This window comes from Crocodylus siamensis, chromosome 3, assembly GCF_052110815.1.
Source record: "Crocodylus siamensis isolate JL-2025a chromosome 3, ASM5211081v1, whole genome shotgun sequence".
Lineage (NCBI taxonomy): Eukaryota > Metazoa > Chordata > Crocodylia > Crocodylidae > Crocodylus > Crocodylus siamensis.
Window position 1 is genome coordinate 82,878,187 of NC_143397.1, and position 24,786 is coordinate 82,902,972.

Genomic DNA, 24,786 nt, shown 5'->3' on the forward strand with positions numbered 1-24,786 from the left:
GTGGAGTAAAAAACTCTACAAGTACTACCCTAACTGCAGAGTTAATTTACTCCAGCCTAATAGGGGCCCACGTGTAGATGTGCAACGTTTACTGTGGAGCTAATTAGTCAACCACACAGTAAACATCCCATGTAGAAGTGCCCAATCTGTTTTAAAATATACTATAGTTAAAGTATGCAGTTTTGCTAAAGCAAAAGAGACTTTCTTAAAGAGAAAAGGTGATTCTCCCACTTTGTCTTTAAAACACCTAGGGTACTGGAGTAATGAAAATGCTGAAAAGGCTCCAACTCCAATATCTTAGGACTATCTCCTTTTATACACTGTGCATTGTAAATACTATCAGGATAGCCAATACTATCCTCTCCGCCTATTTTCTTGGTTGCTGTACTCACAATTGCAATACTGTTGCTCCTAAGCTATTTGGGGGAGGGGAGAAGCCAGGTCTCAAAAAATAATCAAATTGGCATAAAAATCATGAGATTTTTATGATAACAATATATTTTGATGTCCTTTATTCCTTCTTTTAGCATTTAAACCTTTAGAATGTTCTCAGGTCACTCACTGTTCCTGCTTTTCTCTGCAAACAGAGGTTAGAAACTTACTTAAAACAACTGAAAGCTGAGATTCTCACCTAATGACATGGTTCCAGACTTTTAGAAACATAGTGAATACCACAAGACTCATGATAAAATTTTGCAACGGTCTTTGTTTAGCCAGACCTCCTTTCTTTATCCCACAAGTGAAGAACGTGATTTTGAAAATAGTAAATAAAATAGCATGAGAACTTTAAAGGCATAAAGCTGAAAACATGTTAATGTTGGGAGTGGAAGGTCTTCTGACCTAGCAACTGCTGGGAAAGACTAAAGGGAAATAATGAAGTGGGAGGGGGAGAGCAGTGTGGCTTGTGCAATGAGTGAACAACCTCGTTTTAAGTTTATGACCAATTAATGTTTGCCATACTTGGGAATCAAAAGTTTAGCAAGGGTTCCTCTATATTAAAGGCAGTTCTTTGAACAATAGGACCCTTTTTCTGCAATTCACAGCTGTCAGAGATCATTTCACTCCCTACGTAATTCAAAAAAAGTGATGCCTTTATAATTGGCAGCGTAAACACTGTTGGGCTGGCATGCACAGATTCTTGATTTAGATGCTCAGTGTATGACAAAGTTTGCATCTGTCAGGATTTGTAAGGAAAAGCTTCATAAATAGTATTAGCCTTACAATGGAAGATAGAAGAAAAAGCAGTATTCTGAAATGTTTTGGTAGTCCTTTAAAACTGCTGGAGTCAAGAAAGCAAGAATTAAAGGCACAAGTCTGTCTTTGAGAAAACTGTCACCTCCACTGTGAAGTGCAGCATCTACTCATAATGGGCTAAGTTAAAGATGGCGAGGAAGCCCTAACTTTGCATTTCCAGGCTTTTTTTAGTTTAACAGGACCCTTATTATTTTAACACAGTTTATATTTAATTTACTAATTGGGTTGGTGGTTTGTTTGGGTTTTTTACAACTTCCCATAAAACAATCCAGTTATCACATATGAAGCACAGGCCACTGTGTTTTCTCCCCATACTTGCTAATCCTCATGTTTAGAGTTCCATTGAAACTACTGGTATAACTGTCCTATTCATTTCAACCAGACTGGAACATACTCACAAAAAAGCACAACTGGTAAAACAGAAATATGAACCTGTCATCTAAACAGTTTAGTAACATGGTGGCTGCATCATCCCAGGTCATGTTCATGTGAACTCAAAAAGTAAAATTTGCATATGAAAGCATGCAATTTGACATGCCTTTGATGAAAAAACACAAACATTTTGCACTGTTTTAGCAGCAGCAAATCACAAAACAGTTCATATTTCAGTTGGAGGGCTCTTTACAAGGGTTACCTCAGTTAAATAATTGAAGTTAAGCTTTTTTTTTCTTTCTGTACTTAAGAGCGTTCATTACAGCTACTAACTGGGCCAGATCCTCATTTGGCATAAATCAGCTGAAAATATGGTCCATTACTCTAGCTGCAACCTAAGGTCCTTTGGAGCCTCACATGATAATCTGCAAAATTCAAACTTTTCAGTGCCTCTTCCAAAGGCATGTGTCCTCTCTTCTCCCCATCTCTTGCTCTTCCGTTCTTGCCCTATGCTCTGTTAATTTGCTTTAGTGTGATTTCTCCTGAGTTATCTCCCGCTATTATCTCCATGAGGCAGCAGCCCCTGTGTCCCAGCTTTGAGGGAAGCTTCTCTAAAGAGTGACTGTATATTTCAGTTGTGCAACAAGTCTCCATAGGGTGACAATATAATAAATAACATTTTGATTGAAATGTTTTAAAATTGTTGTACTGAAATTGAATTTTTCCAATTGTTGGAAAAATTGATTGTACTGAAATTGAAATTTTCCAAGAAAACAAAATTTATTTTGACTACCAGTACTTTTTTAAAAAAATAAAAATTGAAGTACCATTTTAAACGGAAAAAGTGTTATTTTTCAAAAGGTCCATTTTAACTGAAATGTTTGGAACGGAATTGAAATTTCAACATACAAAGTCATTTCAAGCAGAAAGGCCAATTCCTGAGAAAATGTTTTGAGGTCCATAACGTTTCTTTTCTATGGAAAATGTCAAAATATTTCCTACCAACATTTATGACCTGATTTTTTTTCTCAATATTTCATGTTGTGAAAAACATTGCTATTTTGGCCTTCTATCCCAATGTAAGATGAAAACTTTCAGACTTTCCCACAAGATGGAAATTCTGTTTTTTCATGAGCTCTGGCATAGAACCAGCATCTTTGAGCAGGGAGAAGTGCAAGCTAATCACTGCTCCTGGGACAATGGATACAGAACCAGGTCCTGGGAAAGTTAAGATTGGAGAAGATAAAGAATACATTAAGACAGGGGTGAATAACCTACAGCATGGTGCCACAAGAGGCAAGGGTAGCATCTGTGTATGGCATGCAGCAGATTGGGGAGGGGAGAGGAAGCACAGCAACAGCTAGAGCAGAAAGGAGAGAATCAGGCAGGGAGTACAGGGGAAAAAATGACTGGGATTACTATTTCGCTGTAGCCTTCATCTGCCTTCTCAGCCACTGAGAAGTATGCCTTCTTCATCCACCTGCTCCACTGTTGAGGTCTTTATTTTACATTGGACAACTCTTTGTCTGATACTGAACCTTTGACCTTACTGCCAGGGTGACACTACCAGGAGTATGAGGCTTCTGATGGAGAGGGTCATTGGTCAGGAGTCATCACTCTTAGGGTCATCGGGACATGCAAGCCTCTCCACCTTGTCAAGGTGACAATCCATGGAAAGGAAAGAAAGCAGGGAGTGAAGCAGCACATCAGGCAGGGAGCACAGGGCTAGGAAAAGTTAGCAGAGCAGGAAGACAGGTTGGGAGTGGTACTCAGGGAGGGTGCAGAGGTAATTTGTGGCATGCCTGCTAGAGAGGTTGGTCCCCCACTGCTTTAAGCCATGTTCTCTTCTCCATTCCCTGCTCCAAGCTGAGTCTCCAGCTTTGACTTTTCTCATACTGTTGAGGAGCATAATCAAAATAACCTTCTCAATCCTTTATAGCACACAGCCAAGTGAGGTAACCTTCAGTACTGAAATGACTTAAGACAGGGGTTTCCAACCAGGGGTACGCATACCCTCGGGGGTACTTGGGAAGGCCCTAGGGGAGGCACCCCTCTGCAGGCTGCACAGGTGCCACCCAGCCAGCTAGATGTGGTGGGGGAAGCTTACACGTGGCAGTCACTGCCACCACCCACTGCCGCACATTGCCACCACTTTGCATCCGGCCATGTGCCACCAACCCCACCCCAGCTCTGTGTCTGGCCACTGAGGGTACACCTATTTAGAAAGATTGAAAACCCCTGACTTAAGACACTGTTCTTGGCTTCCTATTCATTCACAATGCTCTCTTCTTTGAATGCAATCATTGAAATGTGAATTAGCACAGTTTAACACTCCATAAAAGTAATGAGCCTGTTTCCCTTGCTCTTTGTCCCAGTTTCACACTGAACTGTATATATGGCTTCCAGTGGACTTGCTTGTGGTATATATTGGCTTGAAAGGGCAATCTGTGCGCACTTAGATAAGCTTGAAAATATCCACTGTGCACACCTTTATTTAAAAAAAAAGGAGCCTGTAAGACAGGCACTGTAATTATAGGCAATTTTTAAGAACTAACAGGCACATTCCTGACATTTGGCCATTTTGTCAGGAATGTACCTGTAAGTAATAAATACCTTACAATTACTGAGCTCATCTCTCAACCTGTTTATTTGAAGGTGTGCACTCAATACTTTGATGCTAACAGGCACACACATTAACTTCTTATTACTATGGTATATATCAAACATAACATATTCCCATAAAATAATTTGCAAAAAGGAAAATTACATTTCAACATACATGGCATGAAAATGAGGTGAATTTTTGAAGCTCTGCATCAACCAGGACCATTTGCTGGTGAGGTTACAGCTGTGCCTGTAAAATAAATAAAAGAGTTGCTCATATAAAAGTAGCACACGGACTACTGAATACTCTGGAATATTGTTGTATAACATTCATTTAAATTATATCCTAATGACTAGGGCAAGAGGTTTAGAAAGCTTCTAAATAGGAATCAGGTTATCAAAAAGTGATTTCAGTGTCATCATTGCTATTCTTCTCCGATGAGAGAATATTTTCTTCCAACGAATACCACTAACAAGGATGGATTTTGTAATGCTGATAGATTCTGCTCTCAACTAAATAGTGTAAATCCAGAATAACTTCAATGTCAGTCACATCACTCGTGTTTTAGAAGGTTGGGACTGAGCGCAAAACTGGGACCTAGGCATTTTGAACTTTGTATGGTCTCACTGTTTTGTACTTTCCAGTGTCAGTGATGACAAAGGCATCTTACTTGACTGATTACACAGGTGGGGTTAAACAGCCATTAACTGACTGCAGGCATGTCTTAAAAGTGATTAGTTGCTCAAAGGAGTGGTTTCAAAATAAATAACTGTCAAAGCAGCACTACACCTTCTGTGCAAAGGAGGAATGTGACAGAAAATGCGGTGTTAGTCTGTGTAGTGATGGAGAAATTTAGAAACAGCCCTGATAACATAGTTTCATTGGAGAAAGGATTCTTCATTTTTCCTACCCTTCCTAATTTTTGTCATCCCTGGCATATAACATTAATCCATCTACATTTCTCAATTAGGTAATCAGAAAAATCCATGTACTCTGAGTACCTTTGCCAGTGCACTGGCAGAAGAATGTTTATATTCACTTCACACTGAAATCCCAGATCAGGATAAATCTCATGATGACACCGCAATGGAAAGGGATCTGTTGAAAATGTTAAACTCCCTAACTCCCCGCAATCTCTCATTCAATAGCTCTCATTCTCACACCCACTATATCAAACAGGTGGGATCATGCTTCAGAGGATTTTTTTCTCTGATGAGGCTAAATAAACCTCTCTCACAACAATGAAGGCTTCCTAAACAAAGGATTAAGAACAAGGGGAAAGGAAATGAAGTCTTGTGCTGCCACTCATCAGTCTTACCAGTAAGAAACAGAGTTGGTTTACTTAAACTGAGCCTTTGTTGCATGTAATTTTCGTAAATCTGATTAGGATCATTTAGGATTTTCTTATTATAGCAGTTGCAGAAAGTCTCACCCAGGACCTGTTTACCTGTGAGGGGTTTTTTTTGTCGTCTTCCTCTTCCCACACACTGTAAAATTATGCTTGCCAGGAAAAACAAGGGCAAAACTTTCTGCCCCAAAAGAAAATAATAGTATCTCATTGTTTTGGCACAGCTACTTTTAGAACAGGGTTGTGAACTCGCAGAGTGGTTCCTGGAGAAGGCAGACCTATTATTATTTTCAAATCTGAGTGAAGGGGTCTGTAATGATTATGAGGCTCAATGAGACAAAAAGAGTTCATCGACTTCAAACTTTTCTTCCAAGTAACCTTCTGGAATATTTGGGCTATACTTTGCCTCTCAAGCAGCAAACATTTAACTTGCTGGTGATCAAAAACCAGTGGCATACTCACATCACAGAAGCAGTAGTGTCTCTCTAATGCAAAATGATCCTTGACTAGGTTTTAGAGGACATGGTAGTAAAAATAACTGTATCCAAAAATAGACTACAGTATGCAGCTGCTCTGCTGACAAAAAATGACAAATTTCCTATTATAGACAAGTCCAAGAAAGATTAACACCCAGGTCCACCTGAACTAGGATACATTCATTTGATTCTACTGATTTTCATAGATGTTTGTTACTCTTGGTTCTCACAGAGTTTTTAGCTTCTTGCACAAAGCGCTAAACCCAAGTTTTGCTTTGTCGTTATGATGCAAACCAGTTCAACAAGTTTCACACATCTTTAGTTGACATGGCTTTCTTTTGCTATCTGCCTGTACTGATAAACTATCTGCTATATGGATCACCTTTTTCTATCATAAAAGGACAGGCATGATACAAAACTTATTGATCCAAAAAAGAATTAGTCAAATAATGGTAGTTCTATCGTAAATGTCCAACTGAATGCACTGAGGCTTACAGCTATCTTCAGACCCACTGGATAATAAATCTATGAAAAACCTCCTAATAAAACTGAAGTCATAGACTCATAAGGAAGTAGGGCTGGAAGGAAGCTCCAGAGGTCTTCTAGTCCAACCCCCTACCTAAGGCAGGTTTATCCCTGTCCAAACTATCCCACATAAATCCATAGTCTAACCTTATAGCAAAATTACAGTCAACCCTGATACAACATAAGATAACACCCTAATCTGTTACCCATAAAGCAGGTGAAGCATGGTGGCCAATATCCTGCTGCTGCAAGCTTTGTTAAAATACACTTAAGAAATCCCAGGAAGAGGACCATGCCACCTGCTAAAGAAGCACTCAAAATCCCCAACATTCTGCCCATAGGGTAAAATTCCTTCCTGACCCCAAATATTGTGATCACTGTGACCCTGAGTAAAGGGGCAAGATGGTCAGCCCAGGAACCTCCACATTTTAGTCCCAGCACAAGCACCGGCACACATGAATCAAAATCCTCAGCCTTGGCTGCAGTCGATGTTCATGCTCCACCCTAGAGAAATTCAAGAAATGAAAAGTATATTGGTTCAATGTGCTGTTCAGCAGTGTCCAGAAACTGGGTACCACAACAGTGATAGATGAGGAGTGGGAGAAACAGAACACTAGTGGGAGAAACAAAACACACAGGGTGTCAAGGGCCTGCAGCAAGGCAGTAGCCCCAGACCTTAAGAGGACCAACTTCAGTGAGTTGAGATTAGTGGGAGAGGCGCTGAGGTCCTTCAGAGTAGGCGAACTCGGTGCCCAAGATGAGTGGTCGTTTCTTAAGGAGACGATACTCAGAGCCCAAGGGGTGACAATCCCAACAAGAACCAAGGGGGCCAAGAGTGCCCAAAAGCCCCCCTGGCTCACCAAAGGCATTCGTGAATGCCTGATTGCCAAAAGGGAGGCATATACCCGGGGGAAGGGAGGGGCTATCTCCAAAGAGGAGTATACCTCCACCGCTCGGGTCTGTAGGGGGGGGTGTTAGAACAGCTAAGGCAGAAAAAGTCATTTTTTAAACATATAGGTAGAATGAAGAAGGCACCTGCAGGTATGCTTGGCAGACCTCTTTAACAAATTCTTCACCTCCATTTTCTTGTGCAGGGACCGGGACTCCCCAACCAAGATTCCAGATGGACTCAGGAGAAACTCTGCTAGAGCTAAGGTCGGGGAGGACCGGGTTAGAGAGTTTCTGGAGTGGCTGGATGTGTTTAAATCAGCAGGTCCAGATGCTCTCCACCCCAAGGTGCTGAGGGAATTGGCAGGGGTTATTGTGGGGCCCCTGGCACAGCTTTAGAAGCACTCGTGGTGCTCTGGCTAGGTGCCAGATGATTGGAAGAAAGCCAACATGGTCCCCATCTTTAAAAAAGGGAAGAGGGAGGACCTGGGCAACTATAGGCCCATTAGTCTTACTCAATCCTGGGGAATCTCTTTGAGAAGATTATCGAGGACCACATCTATGATGGGCCAGCAGCAGGGATGATGCTCAAGGGCAACCAGCACGGTTTCATTAGGGACAGGTCCTGTCAGACCAACCTGATTGCCTTCTACGATCAGGTCACAAAAGCACTGGATGCAGGTGTTGCGGTGGATGTAGTCTTTCTGGACTTCAGCAAGGCCTTTGACACTGTCTCCCACCCCATCCTCATTAAAAAACTAGGTGACTGTGGCACTGATGCCTACACAGTCAGATGGATTGCAAATTAGTTGAAGGGTCGTACTCAGAGGGTAGTAGTGGATGGGTCTTTTTCGACCTGGGGGGAAGTGGGCAATGGAGTCCCTCAGGACTCGGTCCTTGGGCCTGCACTGTTCAATTTCTTTATTAGTGACTTGGACGACAGAGTGAAAAGCAGCCTACACTAGTAAGGGAGGACATATTACAGCAGGACCTGGACAGGTTACAGGGGTGGGATAACAAAAATAGGATGGGTTTCAATATTGACAAGTGCAGAGTGCTGCACTTGGGCAGTAGGAACCAGCAGCACACTTATAAGTTGGGAAACTCCCTTCTTGAGAGCACGGTAGCAAAAAGAGATCTTGGAGTCATTTGTTGACTCCAAGATGAACATGGGCCAACAATGCGAGGTCACAGTCAGCAGAGCTAACCGTACCTTGTTGTGGATCCATAGATGCATCTCAAGCAGGGCCAAGAAGGTGATCCTCCCTCTCTACGCGGCACTGGTCAGGCTGCAGCTAGAGTACTGCATCCAGTTCTGTGCACCCCACTTCAGGAGGGATGTGGACAGCATTGAGAGGGTCCAGAGGAGGGCCACCCGCATGATCCAGGGACAGCAAGGCAGACCCTAGGAAGAGAGGCTATGGGACCTTAACCTGTTCAGCCTTTGCAAGAGAAGGCTGAGGGGGGACCTGGTAACCATCTATAAACTCACTGGGGAGGACCAGCAGGGTTTAGGAGAGACCTTGTTCCCCCGAGCGACCCCTGGGGTAACAACAAATAATGGCCACAAGTTGTTAAAGAGTAGGTTTAGACTAGACATCCAAAGGTACTACTTCACAGTCAGGGCGGCTAGGATCTGGAACCAACTTCCAAGGGAAGTGGTGCTGGCTCCTACCCTGGCCATCTTTAAGAGGAGCCTTGACGTCTACCTGGCTGGAGTCATTTGAGCCTGGTTTTCTCTCCTGCCCAGGGCAGGGGGTCGGACTTGATGATCTACAAGGTCCCTTCCCACCCTACTTCTATGAATCTATGAGGAGCTGAACAGGGTGATGATCACTGTCATTTGGATTTTGGAATCCCTTCAAAGAGATTCTGTGTCTATGGATGGCACTACAGTAGGTCAGAAAGAAGAGACAGACTTAAGAAGTTAAAGGCCTCCACACCACATGTTTTGTTTCCTATTTTTTTATATACAACTCCTGGCTGGTTTTGCACATAAGGTGTGGTAATCCATGTCACCATTACTGCTAATAAATGGATCAACTCAGTGCCACATGAGGTGAAAAATCCCTACTCCCAGCTTCACCAGTCCCTCCTCTTCCCTGCCACTGCAGTAGAAACATAGCTGTTGATCCTTTTCCCTATACTATCAGTTGGATTCTTGAGCAGGCTGAAAGATGCCTCTTTTAGTCCAGTTCTGTGGCTGTCTGCATGAGCTATTGCAGAAGTTACATGGTCTGTAGCTTTTCTTTCTAGTGGCAACAGAAATATCAACTTTCTGTTTTTTTTCACAATGGCAGAGCTCACCATCACATGGTCTGCCACTGCAATAGTAGGCATTTTCAAGTTCAGAAAAGTTTTTTTCATTGGGAATTTCAAAAACCACTGCTTCTTGCCCTGGGTTGGGTTAGAGCTGTGATCACTGAATTTTAGCTAACTGAAAACTTTCAAATTTGAAGCAATTGCCAAGTTTAGGTATTACCAGTTGGTTGTTTATCATCAGTTAAATATTTCCATTTAACATCTTACAATGTAGATGTTATGTGACAGTATTGGAAATTTATACTTATTCTCTTGTAACTTACTTTCTCCTACCTCATTTCCAGCCCTATCCCTCGTGCCATACTCTGCCTTGAAGTTCTTCTCAACTCTTGGACTTAAATCACTCAAGAGTTTTAAGTTATATGCTTAATTTTATAATGAATCATTTTATACTTCATGCTGCTCCCAAAATTCAAAGGTCAGTAAGGACAAGGAGCTACAAATACAAGTAACATCAGTTTGATGGTGAGTCAGATATTCCTTTTGTTAGAACAATCTAATGATAACAATATGTTTCCTTCTCACTATGAGGCAGAAAATTCCAGCTCCATAAAACTCCTTGGTGGTTGTCCAGCTTCCTACAGTGGTTTGAGATCAGCCCCTTTATTAAGGCACAGGCATTAAACCTTGATGAGGGTAAGGAATGGCGGGGGTGGGGCATTAGAACATGTCACCAAGAAAATTCTTGAGCTAAAATACCTTCCTCTCATTCAGATAAGTAAGCAAAGCACCACATGATTTTGATGCTGTCAGATTTGGCTCTGCTTCTTATACCCTTCTGAAGATAATCCAACTTTCCCTTGAATGCACTGCATAGGTTTTGGACCTAGCGTTTGGATACCAAACCGATATTTTACTTGGAGACTAGTATTTACGCAGCACTAGAGAAAAGAGGAATCCAAGAAAACTTTTCCATAGACATTTAAACAGCAGGGATTTCAAAGAGGGAGGCTGGAGTACGTTCTAGTTCTCGGGTACCAGATTCAAAGCACATTTATGAGGTATCTCTCTAAGAACCTCATTAAGCTCTTTCTCATGAAATCCTATCCACAAAGTGCATGACTGATTTATGTTACATTCCAACTAAATGCTGTATACTCATGTAATCTGTTAAAAAATGATTTCTTCTATTAGGTAACTTTCTAGACCTGCACTAAATATGTGTGGGGGAAAAAAAGCAGATAAAAGTCTCCAAGTTTTGTTAAAAACTCAAACCCGGTTTCATGTTTGTTGGAAGGCTTTCTACAATTTGCACAAACCCTTGGAGCCTAGCTGTAAGTCATTCTGGAATGATTTATGGTTTTGTGTCATAGCCAGCTGAAATATATATTTTAATTGGTATTTCAATTTTTTAGATGTGAGTCTACAAGAATTAAAGCATACAGGTATATGAGAGAACTGACTAAATGAAACCACCACTTTTTTTTTGTATTTCTAGCTATATTTTTACAAATAACTTTAATTTGTCAAAGTCATATGCCTCTGTTCAATGCCACTGCAATTTGGATAGAGAGGGGGCTGGATCCTTAGCTGGTAGAAATGGGTATGAATTCAGTGATATCAGTCGGTTGCCCTGAATTGTACGAGCTGAGAAAATCACATTGGCTAGTGACAGACATTCAAAAAGCCTGAGGCTGAATCAATCTAAGTGACGTGGCTTTCTGTAAGCTGCATAGTTTCAATCAGTAGCAGACAGAACATACATCATTGGGAGGGGGGCTAATCTTAGACTGGGTTTCATCATTTTTAAACCAATCTATATGTGCTGAACTTCTATTCTGTTACAAGTATAGACTGGTTTCCAATCATGTATACTGGTAAAAGTGTAATGTCTGTACCTAATTACTATGTTTTGCAAAGTCCATTGGTATAGCCACTGATCAAGCAGAAATGGGTTTAAGGTTTTATCTGTATCTGAATCACAATTTTCTCAAAATGTGAGCCTGGAGCTGAAGTTTTGACCCATTATGAAAAGAAAGCCCAGCAGCGAAGTTCAGATATGGGTCTGGGTCCAAACTTATCCCAAAGTTCACATATCAAATCCAGAGTTCCAGTCTGGGCCCAGCTGTAGAACCTAAGGGTTCTTCCTGTTTTTATTATAAATGATGGGAGGCAAAATCACATGTGAAAAAAATTCTGCAAGCATCCAGAGCTCTTGTAGTATGATATATTTTGAGGCAGTCTGGAGCTAATTTTGCTTTCACATTTGTTTTACACCGCTATAACTTGACTGAGATCAGTAAAATTATTTCTGAATTACACTAGTGTAAACGAATAAGAGGTGGTCAACAAAAAGGCTCAATTACCTTAGCATATACTTTCCCCAAAGGACGTTTTAAAGTTTTAAGGGATTTTTCTTCTTCTTCTTTCTATTTTAATCCTTCCCAAAAGCTCAAAACATCTAGAAGGGATGAACAGAGAAAGTTTTTGTAACTGGTGATTCTTCTTTAGATAGCTTATCTCTGAGACAGCGGGAGGTTTTGATTCCTTACCCCCTGTCAGTAAGAGCTAACTCCAAGATACAAGAGATTAGTGGAGCTTTAATGACTAAGAAACACAAACCAAAAAGAATTAAAAGAAAACAAGAGTCTTGATCCAGATCATGCTGATGTTAATTTTCTCAGCTCTTTTTTTTTTTATTGTAAACAAACGCCTTTAAAAAGATAAATTAAAGAGATTGTTAAATGGATACAGACCATTATAGAGTTAGTAATTTTCTCAAAATTTGCTACCTAACAATTAACTTCTCAAAGTGATTAAATAATACCTGGTTTCTTGACAGCAAAAAAGATGTCATGGAGACAGGGTGTTGCTTTTGCATCTCTCTCTCTCCCTCTCTCTCTCTTTCCCCTTTTGCTGGATAAACTAGGAGAAATAAGGTAGGAAAATATGATTGTAATTGGTCTTTTATAATCAGCAAATGTTGATGGTAAAAGCATTCTGAGCTAAATTTTCAAATTATTGCCCTAGATGATGTTATGCCCCAGGTTAAATCAGGCTGTTGCACCTGGACCAAACGTAGTGTTTATGCCTGTTGCAGGGAGACAGCCCCAAGGGCTGGAGACACCTGTGCTGGGGGAAGAGAGGCAGCAAGGAGAACCCAAAAATCTAGGGACATGGCCCAGACAGAGACATGACCCGAGATGACTTACCTGGCCCAGGCACAGCAGTGGGAAATGTAGAACGGCAGGCAATGCCACCCACGTGCTTTATCAGCACATTCTTGGTATGGCTGGAGTGGCATGGGGGCATAACATCATTTGCCAGTGCCAGAAGGTGACTTCAAAAGCTGGCAGGGCACAGGGAGATGGGGAGCAGCACCAGCAAGTCACCTGTAGGCTCCCGGCCAGTGTGTCCAGCCATACTACATCCCAGAGATGCCGGGGACATCCCAGAGAGGGACGTGGCTTCTCGGGAAGGCAACGCCCTAGACTAAGGAAGAGAAAGGGGCCCAGCACCCAACTGGGATTCGTGAGTGGGAAGAAGGCCACTGCCTCTTTGTTTCATAAATTTGCTTTTGTTAATTTCTTCTGGGGACTTAAACTAAGGCCATGTACTTTTTCCACCTGCACCAGAGCCAAGAAACCAGGAGCTCCTGGGGACTCTGGGGTGGAGGACTGTACTTAGGCAGGCCCAGGAGGCCCATCCAGCCAAGGGGGATGGTCTTAGAGAGTGAAACTACTCCTCTACATTGTTTAAGTTTCACGGGCAGAGTGTGAGCAGGAAGTAATCCCGGCCATTCCACAGTGGATCCACAGCTGCTACATGGGTCAGTCAGCCTGCCTGAAATATGTGGCCAGCCTGACCACGCTGAGATGGCACGCTGGATAACAAACGAGCCAGACTGTCAATCATGCAGTAGAGACCAACAGGTTGGCACATGGATGGTGTGTAGGGGAGGCAGAGCCCCAAGGGACGCCTGTCCGGAGCACCACCAAGTGAGCCCAGATCATATGGGAGCCTCCTACATCTTCTAAGAACAAGACATGACAGGTGAGCAACAGGGGCTTCCCTTAGGAAACGGTACACGGTGAATGTTAGTGCTGGAGACAGACAAAAGCCAGAGTGTGGATAACCCGGCCCCAAGCCACTCAAGAGCAGTTGCTTGGGCTTAGACAGGCACAATGCCCACAACACCTTTTTACAGGAAGGCACAAACTAGGTGCAAGTGGTTCTAGGAGCACAATATTTTGTACCATAAAAGCCAAGTGAAGCAGCTTAAACCAGCTGTTCTGCATTGCCTCATTAAAGACCATTTAACAGCGAATAGGGAGTCTGATGTAATCATCTCGTGTGGTAGGATGTGGCTGGTCTACATAGCAGACAGTTTGAGTGAATACTCCAGAAAAAATCCAGAAACATTAACTTAAATTAAAAATAAGGAATTTACTTCAGCTTTGTAATGAGCCTCCTTTTTGTTTGCTTTGATCAAGTGAGGGGGCAATGCTAGCAGGAATGATCTTGGTAACATCAAATTTTATAAGAGCACAAGGGAATATTCTTAGATAGCAGTTTTTTAAACATGGGCATTGGGCACTTGATTTAAAGGGTATTATCCAATTAAGAAATAGAAATCTACCACAAAACATGACATTACAGGAAAATGAGCCCTGTCCATTCAAAGCTAGTCATCACAGCTCAAATTTTGAATACTGCCTTCTGCCAAACAGCAACTCATAAGTGTTTTGAGTAACTCTTCTATGGGCCAAATATTTTCCCAATAAAAATTACAAAGAAGGTATGAGCTGACCTGCCAGCTCTGTCTGTACAATAGTGCAATAGTGAGGAAGGTTAATTAATAAAACAGCCTTCAATACAAGGAGTGTGAACAACAGAGAATGAAAGAGTTAAGAATGTAACTCACCAGAGGTGCAACAAAACAGCTTGGCTCAGCACTCAGGGCAGCTGCCACACCCTACTGCTGCTGCCAACACAATCATGCAATCTGCCCCCACAAGTCGGCACCCAGGCAACTGCCCCAGTTGCCCCACCTTAGCTTTGTGAGTGTAACTAATTTCTAATCAGTCCTGAGACCTGTCTCTATACACATTGCTCTCATCCCTCAAATTTACAGTCTTCCAGGAACAAGGAGTCCCCAGCAATATGAGGGATGTCATTCCCCCTATGAACAGACAATCTTGATGCAAAAACCCCTCATTGCATACTCCATGAGATCTTTACTTTCTCTGCCAGGCTACCCTTGTGAGCAAACTGGAGTGTTCAGAGGAAGTAGTATCACCTGTGACACTAAATGGACATTCTTTCCTAAAAAATATAACCCTATGTTTCAGGAACTATTACTTGTATATACTTTGGGTATATTCTGTGAACCCAATATACTTGTGAACCATCAGACATATGTACTTATCTACATTTGATATTATATGCATGCATACATAAAATGCTTATGACCCAGAATGTTCCTCTAAAATACAGTCAGAAGAAGGTGCTGCTTCTGGCATCAAAGGCTTCTATATCCTTACTTTAGAGGGTTTTGAAGCTGATGAAGTCATTTACTGTCCCTATAAGCAAACACAGACAAATCCAAGGGTCTGGCTCATGGGGCTTCCATCATGAGGAAATCTATCATGTTGCTGTTTTGGTGGGCACGAGATGCAAAGGCCTGGTGTACTGAACTACAGTCTGGGATATCACCATGCTCAGGGCTCAGGAAGAACCAAGTATTTGCATCTCATTCTGGAAAAGGAGACACAGAAGTCCTTTGCATCTAGCATGAATTCTCTAAACCAGAACTACTTAAAATCTCCTAATGCTTACCTGTTCAAAACAGCTAAGCTTTAGCTGGTTAACAAGAGATTTTATGGTTAAAATCAAAGTATGTTTTCCTAGTACAAAGTGAAAGTCTATAGACATAGCTTATAAACAGCTTGCCATTGAAAAGAAAGAACCAGGGCAGCTGGGGCTCACATGGTCTCTTATAGACTTATTTCCAAGCATTCACTGTCACAAAGTGGTAGTTGTACACCTGGAATGGGATTTACCTGGGGTTTCTGAGTTCAGCAGTACCAGGAGGCACAAACAGCTATATATAGAGGCCGTCTTGAAGAAATACACATTCTGCTAGAGATTCTCATTTCCACATATCCATGACCCTTTTTTTCTGATAACAGGAGTCACAATCATCATGGCAGTGCATAGGTTAAACCTGAAGCTAAAAAGCATTTTATTTTGATGCAGAGTTCCCTGAACACTCAAGGGATAAAATCACAATTCATTCCAGGAACATTTTAGCAACTGATGATGGGTAAAAAGTAAGCAGATTTTAAGAAGTGTCAGCAAGCCATACCACTGCATGCCATTCCAACCTAAGTATTGTTGCTAAATTTATTTCCTGTGAGTGGAGGGGGAAAACAATCTAATTTCAAAAAAATAAAACCAGATGTGTACAAGTGCACATTGTTTTCTTATTTAAAAAAACAACCTTTGTTTATTACAGATGTATCAAGCTAATAAAAATAAGTTCAGAAACCACACGTAATTTGCTGCCATCTAGATTTAGCAACTTCATTGCTGTCTGGATTCACCAAATGCACCCATTTGTAGGCCTTCATCTTCATAAAAATACAGCTCTGAAACAAATCCTTGAAATTGGACATGGGATTTTGAGGCTTATCAAAATGATGATGTCATCTGACATTTCTACTTACTGCCCATGATAGTAAATTGCGTTTCAGTATATTATGGAAAGCAGCTACACATACGCACCATTTTCTAAATTAAACAAAACTTTATGAAATACTTGCTGTTAGCACTAGGTTAGAGCTCTAGTCCAATCACTAGAAGACCTTCTGTGGAGCTTCCCATTGGAATTAATATCCACGATTAAGGTAATTTATTTATAAAGGCACAGTATCTTAGTGATTACTTAGGACCCATTACACATGTTTCTCTATTATATTTTATACTGAGGACATGGATTAATCTAAATCATATAATATTATTTCCGCTCTCTGACTGGGGAGACTGTTTTGTAACTGGAAGAGGCTTTGGATAAGAGAATACGAGTCTACACAGTACCTTGCCACTAAGCAAAACTAATGAGGTGCCTCTTTGTATCCAATACCATCTGACAATCAAGAGAAATCTATAGCAAGCACATCACAAGCCTGCTAATACAAGCTAAGCCACATGAGACCACCGGCCACAGGTAACACTGGGGGGATGGACTGAACTGATCCTACACATGCCATTAACAAAGACTTTTTATACCTTAGACTATTCCCCACCCTAGCAGTTGTGCACCACATACCAAACCATTGCCACCTTACAACTCTATACCAATATGGTTACCATGTGTCGCAGAGCACTGATATATGCCTGTTCCTTTAAGGGAAGAAGCAGCCTAGCCAGGGGGCGCTGCAGGTTAAGCAGGGCACCACAGCTGCAGGTTGTCTGTCTGAGCAACAGGCTAATGAGGTAATTAGCCAGCACCTGCAGGTGGTCAGCTGACCGGAAAGAGCCAGGGCCCTGGTAGCATATCAAGCCTAAGGCTGGGGCTAGCAAGGGGTCACTCTGGCAAATACCAAGGGAAGGAGCTCCTGGCCAGGAGAGCTACCCAGGGACATTTAGTTGCCTGTTTTGCTGCCTGCAAGACTAGTATGGCTCCAGGAGCTCACGAGGTATCCAGGGCTAGGAGTCACACTATACCAGGGTAGAGGTTTGTCCTCTTAAAGGGGCAAAGTGCTGTTGCCATTGTTATTGTTATGTTATAGCCCAGGGGCTCATGTTTATGTTGCTGTTTGCACCAGTGATTTGGGCTGGGACTATAAGGGATGGTTTTGGAGGTCTCATTAGTGCCCATGTGGCATGCAATTGCCTTGGACCCTTGTCAGAGGCGGGCTCAAGGCCAGAGCTATTGATGAGCCCAGCAGGAGAGCAGTGGAAAGCTACAGAGAAGATGTGGGCCAGGGTCCTAGTGCCTAAGAGGGGCACAGCAAGCCAGGGGCCAGAAGCCTGGTGCCTGAGAGGGGCACAGTGAGGGGCCAAGGGGCCAAGGGCCCACTGCCACAGGAGTGCAGCAATAGCTGGTCAGGGACCTGGCAGACAGAGACCAGGGGCCTGGAGATTGAAGGAGATAGTGGCCAAGGGCCCAGAGCCAGGGAATCATGGTCATAGTGGGTCAGGAGCCTGCCAGTAGGGGCCCAGAGACTGGAGGTATTAGATGGTTGCTAGTATGGATGTCTGGTGCCTCTTGAGTCAAGGGGACACATGTCACCTCCTCCCCCCCAACACCACTCAGCAGCTGGAGGGGCTCCCCCAGTGGCCAATCCCCTGGTGGTCAATCTCATTCACTGTAAAAACAGCTGTGCAGCTTTTCCTAGTGGCCCCACTCCCCGGCCAGTGCTTGCAGGGGGGCACTGGTGCTCCCACCTGCCCCTCTGGCCACCGGCTACACAGGGAGCATAGCCTGACAGGAGGTGTACCGGCGCTCTCAGAAGGTGCACGTGCATCCCTGTGCACCCTCTACATATTGCCCCTGGTTGCTAGTGCCTCAAAGCCAGGTTTGATGCAACAGGCCTAGGCTAAAATGGGAGGAGGCTGGGGAGGCCAAGGCCCCAACAGAAGGAACAACATCATTGTAACATCTGCAAGGCTGGGGGGGGGAGGGCGGGGTGTAGGGAAGGAGAAAGAGCCACACAATTTGCCCCTAAGGCTACAGGAGCCCTACAGAGGCCCAGTCAAGCCAGAAGGGAACTATTAGGATTGAGGGTCACTCTAAGTCCTGTTGGTAGTCAACTTTATTTACTCTTTAACAGTAAGATCAAGGCATGGTGGGAGAGAAAACTAGAGGGAGAGGCCATAGCATTTGAGCCAGACAGGAGGTCTGTCCCACTGGGAGGTGTCACGGCAGCCCCAGTGATTTTTGCAACCTGTTGCACAATGCACAGGGTCTTTTTCTCTTTTCTCTGCACAGCACCACATTGAAACATTTTCAACCCCTTTATCCCAGGCTAACATAGCCTACATAACTAATCATATGTTTTAGATTGCATCAGCATATACCAACTATGTACCATATAGCTACCATGTGTGGGGTCCTAAATTCTCTTCCAACTGCACAACCCCATGTAAATAACTATGATTTTTAGTATGCATATAAATAAAACAGCTTACTTATAATGATATTCACTAACATCTAATTAAAAGGTCAAAATCACAGTAAAACAGATTAACATGTTTTACTTGAATGGCTATTTATTCACTGTATTCCCCACTCCAACTAAAGCCTTGGAGGTAGAGCACCAAGATGAGAAACAGTTAGGGTGACCACACACCCTGATTTAGCCAAGACAGTCCCAGATTTTAGAGGCTGGTCCTGGCCAGCTGATGTGAATTAAAATGAGCGTTCCAGAAACACAGGGGCATGGGGCACACTCGAGTGGGGTGCAGAGTGGTGCATAGAGGCATGGCATGCCAAGCAGGCAGGTAGTAGGATTTCCTTATAGTCTGCGTAGGCAAAGTGCCATTTCAGCAAAAAGGTGGTTTTACCTGTTTGACTTTAAGGCTGCCAGAAAGAGACTGAATGTGCTCAAAGAGGGAAGTCTCAGCTCCTGGCTGAAAAGTAGAGCTAGCAGAGGAAAGTAACAATAGGAGAATGAAGGCTCTACAGGAGAGGTTCTCAAAATGTGGTCCATGGACCACCACTGGTCCGTGAGCTCCATTCACATGCTCCGCAGAAAGGCTGCGGAACAATTGACAATATCTGTACTTGTAAGGTAAGACTACTGATATTAAAAGATGAGTTGCATGCTTTGATTCATAGAACAAAAAAAAGTTTATTAAGTGGTCTGCTGAGACCCTCAGCAAGCGTGCCATGAAAAAAAAAGTTTGAGAACCACTGATCTACAGCAATTTCCACTTTCCAAAAAAAATCTACCAGGTACTGTGTTCCTAAGAGTATGCAAAGCTTACTGCTATCCATGATTTCCTCCCCACAAAACAGCCCCTTTCTTCCTGACTGTAAGTACAATGGACTTCTCTGCCACCCTCTCCAATCCCAGACTGAGATAACTGTCTCCAAAAACTGGACTATCACCTCATTTGGTGTAAATCAGTGTAGAACCACTGTCAATGTAGAAGCACATTTAATATATTGCAACTGAAAAAAATATCCAATTTGAGCCAATTGTTCATAAATGTGTGCAAGCACACAAACATACAATTTATGGTGTGCCTAACCATAGTAACTGGCATATTCAAATGATCATTTTGTGCACGTGATCTTCTATTTTGGAGTGAATTCCTGTACTGTTCTATGAGAATCAGGAGCCATTTGTTAGAACAAATGCTGGAATTCCTTCTAAACCATTGCCATCCCCACTGATAACCAACAGGTAAGAAATGCTTCAGATTATATTTTTGCCTCATACATGTTCTGAATTTGCCCCCACAGAAATACTGACGACAAAGCCAACATATTTAATGATTTCTTTGCCTCCATTTTCCTAAGCAGGGACCGGAACAGTCACCCCTGCTCTGGGCCCCCCTCAGGCCTCAGGGGAGGCACACCTAGGCCAAGGGTTAGTGAGGAACTAGTTAGGGAACTTCCAGAGGGACTGGATGTATTCAAGTCAGCTGGTTCGGACGATCTCCACCCTAGATTACTGAGGGAATTGGCTGAGGTCATTGCAGGACCCCTGGCACGGCTTTACGAGCACTCGTGGTGCTCTGGTGTGGTGTCAGAGGACTGGAAGAGGGCCAATGTGGTTCCCATCTTCAAAAAAGGGAGGAAGGAGGACCCAGGAAACTATAGGCCAGTTAGTCTTACCTCGATCCTGGGCAAGCTTTTTGAGAAAATTATTCTGGCACATATCCACGAGAGGCCAGCAGGGGAGATCATGCTTAGGGGCAACCAACACAGGTTCATTAGTGGCAGGTCCTGTCAGACCAACCTGGTGGCCTTCTATGATCAGATCACCAAATCCTTAGATGCAGGGGTAGCAGTGGACATAGTCTTCCTGGACTTTTGGAAGGCCTTTGACACTGTCTCTCACCCCGTTCTCATTAAGAAACTGGGGGACTGTGGTGTCGACACCCACACAGTCAATTGGGTTGCCAACTGGCTGGAGGGCCGCACCCGGAGAGTGGTGGTGGATGGGTCATTTTCATCCTGGAGGGACGTGGGCATTGGGGTTCCACAGGGCTCGGTCCTTGGGCCCACACCGTTCAACATCTTCATCGGTGACTTCGACAAGGGGGTAAAAAGCACCCTGTTCAAATTTGCTGATGACACTAAGATGTGGCGGGAAGTGGGCATGCTACAAGGGAGGAATAGGTTGCAATCAGACCTAGACAGGTTACAGGGGTGGGTGGATGAGAATAGGATGAGATTCAACACTGACAAGTGCAAAGTGATGCACCTGGGGAGGAACAACCGGCACCATACCTACAGGTTGGGGAACTCCCTTCTTGTCAGTGCAGAAGCAGAAAAGGATCTTGGAGTCATCATTGACTCCAAGATGAACATGGGCCGGCAGTGTGGGGATGTAGTCAGGAAGGCCAACTGTATCTTGTCATGCATCCACAGATGCATCTCAAGCAGGTCCAAGGGGGTGATCCTCCCCCTCTATGTGGCACTGGTCAGGCCACAGCTGGAGTACTGTGTCCAGTTTTCGGTGCCGCACTTCAAGAGGGATGTGGACAACATGGAGAAGGTCCAGAGGAGGGCCACTCACATGATCAGGGGGCAGCAGGGCAGGCCCTACGAGGAGAGGCTATGGGACCTGAACCTGTTCAGCCTCCACAAGAGAAGGCTGAGGGGGGATCTAGTGGCCTGTTACAAACTAGTCAGGGGGGATCAGCAGGCACTGGGGAAGTCCCTGTTCCCCCGAGCACTGCCAGGAGTGACCAGGAATAACGGTCACAAGATGGCAGAGGGTAGATTTAGGCTAGACATCAGGAGGCACTACTTCATGATTAGGGTGGCTAGGATCTGGAACCAACTTCCAAGAGAAGTGGTGCTGGCTTCTACCCTGGGGGTCTTTAAGAGGAGGCTAGATGTATACCTTGCTGGGGTCGTTTGACCCCAGTACTCTTTCCTCCCATGGCAGGGGGTCGGACTAGATGATCTACTCAGGTCCCTTCCGACCCTTGAAACTATAAAACTGTGGTCATGACAGTAAAATTGGGGAAAGGAAAGAATGAAGACTTACTTGTCACTTGATCATGATATCATCTTAGGACCATGGTAAATAGAAATCAGATTTCTGAGTCCGTACCTCTTTAAAATGAAAAGATTGTTTCCTAATAAAGCATGTCAACTATTTAGTTGTTATTTCTATTGATCTTGGCCAAAAGGCCAATATTGCATCTGGCAGCTGTCACTCTGGAAATCTGTAAGGACTGAAAGCCCTGTGACATACAAGCCCTGGAGAATTCTAAGAAGATGCAGAGCATCTGATAAGGAAGTAGATTTTCCAGGTTATAACCCTCAGTGCTGGGAAGGATAATGGAAGCCTGTTATTGACTAACGTTTTCCAGGGCTAAGTTCATGTCAGGTATGCAATGGATCAATGACTTGCCAGTTTCTAATGGAGTACCTAAGTTTTCCTTGGAATTGATCTGTACAGTAATATAATTGAGTTCCTGCTCCAGCATTTTTTTAATCTGGCATGTACGTTACCAAATCCTGACCTTCATTGTGTCTTCAGTTACGGACAGCAGGATAAAATTCCTCAGCATTAGACAGGCAGCACACTGTAACTAATGATTACTTGCCCTGAACAAGCTTTTCACTGTCACATACAAGAGGTACTTACGCTGAGCCAGAAACCCATTTCTCACTGCCCCCTCACCAGATTGCACAATTCAGGGAGAGAATGAAAGAAAGAAAGCAAGCAGCCCTCTGAAAATGAACAAATAAGTCCTGCATTCAAGTCTGCAACTATTGATAGTGGAAAGCACTAGACACCAATACCTTTCTTTGCTTGTCAGGCAAGTAAGTATAAGGTGAAGTGCAGAAATAACTATACCTTCCTGAAAAGGAAGTTTATATGAAGTGCTTGTTCAGCTAGAGAAGGAAGCAAAGGGTTAAGCAATTTGCATTACTGTACTTACGTGCATGCCTAATGTGACTGCGGGCCGCCCTTGAGCTGTGCTTGGGTGGTCCTCTACGAATTCGTATGCAGCGATCTATTAGTGGTATCTAGCAGTGATTTATGCAGTTGTCAAGCTCCCTTCATCTGTACAAGTGAATTGTGGGCACCATCAGCTAACGCAGACTCCTTCATAGTGTCTAAAGTAAACGAGGGCCAAAGTAAAAGAAAAACAGCCCAAGGTACCACCCACTCATCTTCTCAGTTCTTTAATGACAAGTTCCCTCTATAGAAAAAACATACAGCTGCTCATATGAGACCACACTTACAGAGACCCTACTGTCTAATCACAGCCTGTGAAAGTTAGCTTTCAGGGACTCAGTCAGGGCAAAGAGAACAGGAACGATTGGCAGTGTTCCACCAAAAACTACAGGAGTATTGATGGCAAATAAAAATTGACACAAGACTATATCAGCTTTCATAATAAATACTGATGCATTAGGTTGTCAGAGAATAATGGAAGCCATCTGATAACAATAAAATATGCCTCCGCGTAGTGATGTTTTTTCCTTTGTTTTCAATATACAATATTAATGTATTACTCAGTTCTCATGGTATATCTTGATCTAAGACCCAATTAAATGGCAGCAGCCTCTGACTTCCCACTTTGTACATACAAAGGCACAGGCAGGTTTAAAAAGTTGGGAACAGTACAGAATTCCTGGAGTAAAATATAATTAAAATGTTAATCCTAGCAATCGATTGCATTGGGTTATGTGGAGGTGGACTGAGAAATACCCCTGCCCTGAAAAATATTGATAAGCAGGTGGAGCACACAAGCAGCTCCCCCCACTTGCAGGTCTTCTTACATACACATGCACTTGCACGCACACACGCTTACTGTTTTATTTGTTTGGTTGGTTGGTTGGTTGGTTTTGTTTTGTAATTTATATTTTTTCTTTTTAGACTAGATAGTTAAATGTGCTGCTGCACTCAGAAATATACCCCTTCATCCTACTCACCACAAGGGGCACTGTGTGGACAACCTGAACATAATTTAATTTTAAAGCAAGGGAAAATAAGATTTTACACAACAAAAATAAACGCTTTCCTTCACAATTACATGTGAACTCTTCCTCTTCAGAAATCCTTTTTTCCCTAGCATAACAGGTGGAAATCAATTTACAGGTGTCATTTTCTAGGTCCGGTTCAGCTTTGTCACATGCTTTTTTATTGTTGCACATGTTAAGTAGGCAGAGCAGAGCAATCAGATGAAGGTTTTGGAAAGGCTTTGAGCAAAACATACCTTCTCCAGAGTGGCTCAAGCCATACCCAACAGTCTCATTTAAACACCTTTCTGAAGACCTGATTCAAACCAAGTCCTGTTGAAGGCACTGTATGGACTCCTAAGGAGTCCATATGAACTTGAACCAACAGTCATTACCCTACTCTCTCTACATTCTTCCAAAACTGCAACTGCTTTACCTGATACCAGAGGATCACCTGCTGCAAATTCTTCACCTGATTGTGTCCTTTTTCTTTTAACAAGGAAAGGAACATTGTGTCACAGTGCTGATTCAGTTAGGGTAGCTACCACCCTACACCCTTTGCTACAATGCACTGCAGTAAAGCAGGGTCTATGCCCTATGGGGTCCGAGAAGTCAAGGCTGGGACACTAGAGACAGAGTTTCAGCCAATTTTGACCTTCACTCGTCCGTTGTAAAATAAGAGAAATAGATTTGATCTTAATTTTCATGTCGTGAGTTTGATGTTTCATAAAACACATTGTGATGTTGAGTCTTTCTGTTGCCAAGTGAAAGCAGCCTTAAAGGTACAGTGCTAATACCCTGTTCTTTATAACATTTTCTTTATGTCTGGCACTGAACATAGTGTGAACAGCTGCAGTGGCAGTAAGAGTCATAACAGTGATTGTCCCAGCTT

At 43.1% G+C, this 24,786-nt stretch overlaps 1 long non-coding RNA gene across 2 annotated transcripts in view; it reads right to left on the reverse strand.

The window, feature by feature from the left end:
- LOC149868466 (uncharacterized) overlaps window positions 1-23,150 on the reverse strand; it is a 112,070-nt gene extending 88,920 nt beyond the window's left edge. For both annotated transcript variants that reach the window (XR_016441260.1, XR_016441259.1), the window contains exons 1-4: window positions 22,868-23,150; window positions 12,558-12,655; window positions 12,097-12,191; window positions 4,406-4,480 (exon numbers count right to left, since the gene is read on the reverse strand). This is a non-coding gene — a long non-coding RNA (uncharacterized LOC149868466). The remainder of the gene's footprint in view (window positions 1-4,405; window positions 4,481-12,096; window positions 12,192-12,557; window positions 12,656-22,867) is intronic.
- Window positions 23,151-24,786: the final 1,636 nt, after the last annotated feature.